The sequence below is a fragment of the Sus scrofa genome, chromosome 13 (assembly GCF_000003025.6).
Source record: "Sus scrofa isolate TJ Tabasco breed Duroc chromosome 13, Sscrofa11.1, whole genome shotgun sequence".
NCBI lineage: Eukaryota > Metazoa > Chordata > Mammalia > Artiodactyla > Suidae > Sus > Sus scrofa.
The window spans coordinates 186458880-186467499 of NC_010455.5; the positions used below are offsets into that span (position 1 = coordinate 186458880).

Below are 8620 nucleotides of genomic sequence, written 5' to 3' on the forward strand. Positions count from 1 at the left end.
TATAGTTATATTTGGCCACTGAATTAATTCCCAAATCTCTGTGTCTTACAATTTTTTATTCCTTAAATCACAGTTCAATACATGACTCCAAGAAATACCACTGTGTTGTCTCCTGTTATTCTGTGATGCCGTCATCTTAGATATATAACTTTTTGTAACCTTCACAGAATAGGCAATATTACAAAAATAGATGTAAGGGTCATTATGCCTAGGGCTAAAGTGTTCCATACATGGCTGTCCCTTAGTACCCGCAGCTGGATTTGTCCCAGAACCCTCATCTAAAATCTTCAGATACTTAAGCCCATGGTTAACTCTCTGTAGCTCTCATTCCACATTCACAGACTAAACCAACCTCAGATAGTGTAGTATACGTGTATTTATTGGGGAAAAAAAATCAGCTTATAAGTGGACCCACACAGTTCAAGTCTGTGTTGTTCAGGAGTCAACTGCACTTATTTCCATATACTATTGACCAGAATGTAGTCAGCTGGCACTAAACTAATTGCAAAAAAGCTGACAATTTTTTTTTTCTTATTTGCTCACAAAAAAGCAAGTGACCAATAGATACTTGGCAGTCTCTGACACACTGATTACATGGAAATAATATAAGGTTTTGTTCATTATTACACTTCATTGCGGTAGGTGGTTCTCTGATTTCTTTTAATACAGGTGAGCTTAAGGGCAGAGTTATCCTGTGCCATAGAACAAAATTAGACAGATATTATGCCATAAGAAAACTTGGCAAAGCAATTCAGAAAATGTATCTTGTGCCATAATGAATGGCGTGACTGGACAGGAATATCTTGTACCACGGGGGGGCTTTGAACACTGCCATTTTGTTATAAATTGTTGTGTTCCCTTAACTGGGAGAATCGATTGTGTTAAATGTTGCTTACAGGCTAAGAAAGATGACCTCTGAGAAATGAGAATTGGATTCAACATTTGGAGGTTAATAATTGTTTGAGAGGAAAGGTAGCAGCAGAAACTTGTTCACTGTGGATTGGAAAAAAAAAAAACAACCCAGAAACATAGCTGTAAAAAATGAGCAGAGGAATGAATCATTAGTTGAAGGAGACATGAGACCATTGGAAGGATTTGCTTTTTCATTTCATGTATTGGCTTGTTCATTGACAGGACTAATTCAGTAAAGACGAAACAGTCAACATGAACAAGTACAAGGAACAATTGCATACGTAATATGATCAAATATTCAAACATACAGTGAGTCCAGTACACTAGAGCACCTCCTCTTCACAGGACATTAGATGGTTTATCATTCAATCGAGTAGAGAGGATGGAAGGTAAGAATTGTTGTGGTTTTGTGCATTTGAATGTGGCTCTATTTTTACTAAAGAAAAAACCTCTTTAATTGAAATACTCTAGGATTAGTATATGGACAGTCATGAGTACAGATTGGAGTGTGGGACATCCAGATACTATGGAAGATGCTATTACTGGTAATGACAAGATCTAGGATTGCACTATGGAATAACGGCTGGGTAGACTAGAGAGAAATCTATTTCAAGATAAATTCAAGGATTTGAAAATGCATAATCTCTGTAACTGTATCATATGTAGACTTTGCTTTTATTTTACTTAGACTGAATTTCCTCCCAGAAGATTCCCAAGTTCCTCATAAAAATGAGTCAATGTGATCAACTTGGACCTTTAAAGCATCAACATCACCCTAGATATTGTAAAATCTTGCTTAATGACTTTAAAGAAAATTGTCCTGCTGTTCTGTCTCACAATAAAGATGGGAAATCCAAATTTAGATAAATTAAAACTAAAATTCAGCTTAAGTTTGACAACCTAATTCTGTCAATTGTCACTGGTAATTATATTAGAATTAAATGTAAAAATTAATTCATTATTCTTGTCCTTGAGGCATGAACATCTATCAATCAGACAGGTAAAAAATGAGAGCAATAAGAATTTTCTTTTTTTTTTTTTTGTCTTTTTGCTATTTCTTGGGCCGCTCCCGCGGCATATGGAGGTTCCCAGGCTAGGGGTCGAATCAGAGCCACAGCAACACAGGATCCGAGCCGCGTCTGCAACCTACACCACAGCTCACGGCAACGCCGGATCGTTAACCCACTGAGCAAGGGCAGGGATCGAACCCACAACCTCATGGTTCCTAGTCGGATTCGTTAACCACTGCGCCACGACGGGAACTCCAAGAATTTTCTAAGACAAAATTTTTAAATGTAATACTACAAAAGAACAATAGCACATAGGTATGTTATTCTAAAACAGAGCTTAATATAAAACAATTTTTTTTTCCTTGGGGAAATAGTAACTTGACCTCAAAACTCACAATTCATTAAGTTATGAAGCTCCTTTTAAATTTTTTTTCTTAATTTTGAAAATGCATATATCCAGGGCATTTTAGTTTATAACACAAACAAAAAATCAATGTCATATTTTAACCACATTTACTAAAGAAGGACACATAAAAAGTAATCAATATCAAATTATGAACTACTATGTATAATTACAGAAACATTGCTCAGAATATATTGATATATGCAAATAAAATTCAAAGTTTGGTATACAATTTATTTTTTTTAATTTCATTCTAAAATATAGCAGGAAAGAGGAAGAGAAGAGAAGAGGTAGAAAAAAGAGAAATTAAAAGAAAACACCCAAGAATAATTATTTTCACTTCCAAGAGAAATGATGTTTTAGTACAATATATATATTTAAAAATGAAGGAACAGAAGCTCAGGTTCACAACCCTGCTGCTATTCTTCTTTGCAGAGTTGTGCCAAATGTCATTATTAAGGTGGCTATTTACATATAGTGCCATAGCATAGTGAGCTTAAAGGTTAAAGTCAATAGCAAAAAGAACTTCATTAAAAAGGCCATATTTTAGAAATGGTAAGGTCTTTTTACAAGTAATGTTAAATGTGGAATTAAGGCAATGACCCAAATAATTAAAGTAAAACAAACCCTCTGCATATGAGAGAAAAATAGAACTTTGGAGCTTAAATCATCATGAATTACTGTCTACATTCATCAAATTAATGGAGTTACTGCTCAGCATGTACTTCAAAGTGGCTCTGTATCTTCCAACTGAAGTCATTTCTATATGCAGACACTAACTTACTGATTTTTGTTTTACTTTTTCCAAAGTTGCAATGATTGATTTCTTTGGATAAAAAAAAAGCCAATTTTGATATGGAGACATTAAAAAAAATTGTAGTCAGTCTATACTAACCCTAACCCTAACCCTATTTATTTTATTTCTTGAAACCCATACGTTGTAAGAGTCAGACAAATATTAAACTTGTATTGTGGCAATGTAGAAACTACATGATACATTTTATCTTTTCAGGTTGTCTAAAATGTAAATTGAAAGTAGGTCACCCTTACAACTCTGTATATTTCATATTTCCTGAAGACCTTTTAAAGCCAACATCATCAGAGCCCATTATCTCATGTACTTCACAGCCATCAAAGGGGCCTGACAAATCGATAGGCACTGTCATGAGCATCTTTCCTCTTCAGTTGTTTCTTGTCCTCCCTCTTTTTATCTGTGGTTCTTTCTTTCTTTGCCATGGGAAATAGCAAAGAAAATAACACTAATTAGAAATGGCATGTTGTCTTAAGATTTTGAGCTTTTAAACACCAATTTAAGCCTAAACACTACAAATTAAGAAAGGAAGTTCAAATTTTGAATAAGATGGTAATTTTAAAACCAAACTATTAAAAAAAAATCAGAGGAATTTATAAGAAGAAACTACTGTAGAAGGAAACACAAGAAAGACATTTTTAATTATGTAAGTCTGACTGTGATATGGTGTGAAGCAGAGGTGCAGAGAGAAACACAAATGTCACACCTAGAAGTGTCTTGAAAATATTCAGCAGACTGTTACACTTGTGAGGATAATTGAACGTGTCTGAGAGAAAAAATTCTTACTATCCCCTAGATTCTCCAAGGAAACTTGAGCAAGTGATAGTCACATTTCTCTTAAGGCGTACGAAGTGGCACTGAAAGAAAAGGCATCAATAAAGTTTTAAGACTGAGAGAGCCAAAAATATCCCATGTGCCAGACATGTTGAGTTAAAGAAAATTTGAGTCACAGAAATGCAAGGTACCCTAACAGAAGATTTGGCACCATGATTAATACTAGCATTATGTAGGGGATTTCGGTCACCTGTTGTGAAGTGAGATGATTAAGTTAGGAAATCTAGATGATAGATTAGATCAAATTCAAGTAAAACCTATAATCCCCCATCTTCAAACACTGGCCAAATGACATTCTGGAAGGCTTATATGACATTTAATTCAAGTTAAATCCCACTGCAAACTACAGGAACACATCATACACCTGTTGTTCTAGATAAAATATATCCATTGGATACTGGAGGTTGAGGAAAGTGAGAAAGATGAAGATTTAGAGTTTCAGGGTCAATATCCCTTTTATGTAAAATTATATTAATGTTGAATGTAATTTTGAGAGGGTACCTACATCTACTGTCAAAAAAATGGAAGAAAATTATGAAGCAAAAAGTCAAACAGCACTTGTTAGAGCAGCTCAGAGACACATCTACCTGTGATAAGTGCACAAACCAAACTTGCTGATTTGGAAATGAATTACTGGACATCACATGAGATGTGCATAATTTTCATGATAATATTGCATCCAGTCTTTGATTTTTTTACTAGAGAAAATTAAATCCTCATGATGTGGCAAGAAATAGTAGCATCTGCACAGCTCAGAGGGAAGATTACTGACATTTTTGCACTTATTAATGTGCAGTTTGGTCCCATTCACTATAGACTTCTATAGTCCCATTATATATTCTTATGGTAGCTCATTATTGGGGGAGTAAATATGGAACTGCCATACTCGGGGCTGGTGATTCAGGGTTCACACTGCAAGGCAACGTCACCATAGTTCCAGGAAGACTGAAGAGATATAAGAGACAGAGTCCTGGACTTGTCCCCAGTCATTGTCACAGGCCCATACGTGGGGCTCTAGAGCTCTTGCTTCACATGGGACTGTTGGATTTAGGCAAGTGTCAGAAATTCCTTCTTGCTTTCATTCTCCATCTGCTATAGCCTCCAAGTCGAATATCTCTAGTTTTAAATTTTAGGCCAATTATATACTTCCTGAAAATAAAGTTTATAACACTAGATAGATGTTCAAAGATCATGCAAACATAGTAATATTTCAATAATACACAATTTACTCTAAATCATGAAAAGATATTAATTTTGATATTGGACAACTGTTTACCAAATGAGTCGATCAAGTGCCAGTTACATAACCAGAATTAAAAGAACTTCTGGGATTTCTGTTTCATGTGTATCTCCAAGTTCACAGACTTAATAATTGGATAATTTTGAACTCCTGAAGAAATTATTTTTAAAACATTTTTAGGGTTATTCATATTCACACTATATAGAGTGAAATGGGAGTTAACAGGCAGAGTTGGTTGTCCTAAATACTGTCATGAAAATATGCATTATTTGATAACACTGTTAAGTCTTTCTGCTGAATTAAGTGGAGTATGTCAAGGAATAATGCAGATAAACCTTTTGCTCTCCTGGGGCTCAGGGTTGAGTGGCTTGTTTGCCGGTGATGGAAGGAGGAATAAACCAGTTTATCTAGATACATGTAATTCAAATAAAGATCATAGCTTGACTAATCCAACAGAATGATTGGATCCACAAGCATTTTTGTTTTTCAGTAGTTATGTGGCATATATGCAAAAGGTATATCTTAAGTGTATGGTTTGATATATGATGTCTACCAGTGTAATCCCCACTGCATCAAAAGACGCACATTTTAAGCACTCAGAATCCATAGTCCCTCCATGGCACTATCAATTCCTCTGTTGAAGATAAGGACTATTTTTACTTCTGTCACCAGTGATTAGTTATGCCTGATTTGAAATTTCTTACTTTTCTCATTCCATGTTATATCTGTGAGATCCGTCAGTGTTTTACATGGAGCTGTTTTTGCTAAGTTTCCTTGATTCATTTCTCTATGGTAATTCTTAGGGTATCATCTAGAATACAAGCAGTTTTTTTTTTTTTTTTTTTTTTGCTTTGTTTTTTTCTTTTTGTCTTTTTAGGGCTGTACTCTTGGCATATGGAGGTTCCCAGGCTAGGGGTCTAATCAGAACTGTTGTTGCTGGCCTATGCCAGAGCCACAGCAATGCCAGATCCAAGCCGCGTCTGCTACCTACACCACAGCTCCTGGCAACGCTGGATCCTTAACCCACTGAGCAAGGCCAGGGATCGAACCCATGACCTCCTCATTCCTAGTCGGATTCATTTCCATTGCACCATGACGGGAACTCCGTCATGCAAATATTTGAATAAAGTAGTTTTTACTTATGCAAATATTTGAATAAAGGAGAGCTTTGAAGCTAATTTCATCAAAGTTTTCTCTTCTCCATGATTCTATCCTTTGGATCTGGGCAAAATTAAAATACCTCATTTAAGTTTACAAAGTAGTGGATAGGATATAAAAGCTTTTCAGAGTTTGGGATACACAGTTGAAAGTCCTTGGAATATAATGCAAGCCATAGGGCAGGACCTTTGGAAAGAAAATAGCAAAAAGAGGGAAGAAACAGGACGTAGCTTCACTTTTCCCAATATTTACAAATAGATATCAGGGGATTAAATATTCACTGAATTACTCCAATCGTCCTTCTCCAAATCTGATAGCCCATCTTAAAGTACTGAGTTACCAGTGGACTGGAGTATTAACACTTGATTCCTTTTCACTCCTTATTAACCCTTACCTAGGCAGATCACTTGAAAGCACAAGACTTGGCTCCAGGTCTTGTCCACCTTTGCAGGACAATGGAGTCACTTTGGAATCCCTAACTGCGCCTCCAACAGAGCATTATCAATCATTCCACCTTCCAATGCTACCTAGCCTTAGCTACCTACCATTGTTCTCCTGTGTTGGAGCTGACAGAACAATGGTTGGCAAGACAAACCTGTAGGCAAATGATGAAAATCTGCAACAGATTTAAATGAGTCACTGCTCTGTATGATTTACTTCTCTATATAACTTGCTGGAGACAAACCTTTGCCCCATGTCTACATTAGTGTCTATCAGGCTACCATCCCACTGAGTATAGCAGGATCAGTAGGAAATGACGCAATTGTGACTCTCCTAGCTCCTACAACTAGAGGTATAAGAAAAGCTGTGAGAAAATGAAGGTACTGAATTTTCTCTGTTTTTTAAAGAAGAAAATGGCTATAAGAAAAAATAAAGCATCTGGAACAAGTTTGGGACACTGGAGGGACAAGCAATCAATGATGAAGTTGAAGAAATAATTTCTCCTGGCTAGAAGATAAATTTTAAAAGCAAGGCATATTCTCTTTCAAGCTGAGTAAAAAGTAACATGAAGTACAAATGAATAGCAGAACTGAGTCTCTTGTTTTGGTGAAAAGGGTCAACACTTTCACATTGCTACATTTTTTGATCAACTCTGAGAATTTAATTGCAACCTGAGGTCCCCAGGCAGTTCTTCCACTAATCCTTTTATCCCCTATAGCTTTCCCAGATGCTGCAATACAGATGTTTAAGGTATGAGGTATAAAGATGAAAACACAAGTTCCTCCTTGATGATAAGGATTAATTTTTGGGGTAGATTACAATTCCTATTATATGGTTTCTCTACCTTTTGTGACCATGCTATTCAAAACTTCTTAGAATGGGTCTTTTTCTGCAGGACCACACACACCTAAGCCACTGCAATATTTAACACCTTTACCTTATCTAACAGATAAGGTACTAGATAATGAGACTATTCCTAAGAAACTTGTCAGTGATGAGCTATACACAGGGCTAATTTAGCCAAACACTCTTACTGGGAAAATTGTCTTTATAGCACCTGGAAATGAGTGACTACATTTATTATTGGAGATCCCAAAAAACAAAGTAAGGATAAAAAGAATATTTGAAGGAAAAAGGCTTTCTAGCAGGCAAAGACAATATCCTGATCCTTCTTCCTGCCCCATCCCGGTTCCTAAAATTCTCCATAGTTCTAGACAATAGGTACAGATGTTAATTCCATTAGAGTTAGAGAATAGAAAAAAAAAAATCAGATCAGTAATCAGTCTGTCAGTCAGATACCTTTTGGCTTACCATTCAGGCACCTATTTTATGTATGTTTTTTATTACTTAGCACCAATAATAGGCTGGGATCTGTGTATTTCTCCTGGCCTTGACTACGTATTCTCTATTTCTGCCTAAGTTTTTCATTGAAGTTGACTTTTGAATACAAGTGGTTTATACTCACATGTTTCTGGGATTTTTTTGGGGGGGGGCTGTTAGATGTATCTAGGATTTGTTTTCTCTTCACTGATGGCATTTGATTCATATTTTAAGCCTGTGGGCCTGAAATACATGGAGGCAAATGTGCCCACGGAGATTAATATTGCTCGCATGACAGGAAGCCTCTCCATGCAAAATTATAGCCCAGGCATATTCTATATTATATTTAAAAGTTAATAACAGACAGATTAAAATATGAAGTGTTTGTGCTTAATTATCTCTTCACAAATGTCCTTTTGGATTTTGAGACAAGTGGTGGCTAGATATGGATAGAATCACATTCGAAGAATCTAATGTTACAGAAGTCTATG

The 8620-nt window shown here is 35.9% G+C and overlaps 1 pseudogene; it reads left to right on the forward strand.

Moving 5' to 3' along the window:
* On the forward strand, positions 6648 to 7565 carry LOC110256365 (annotated as a pseudogene).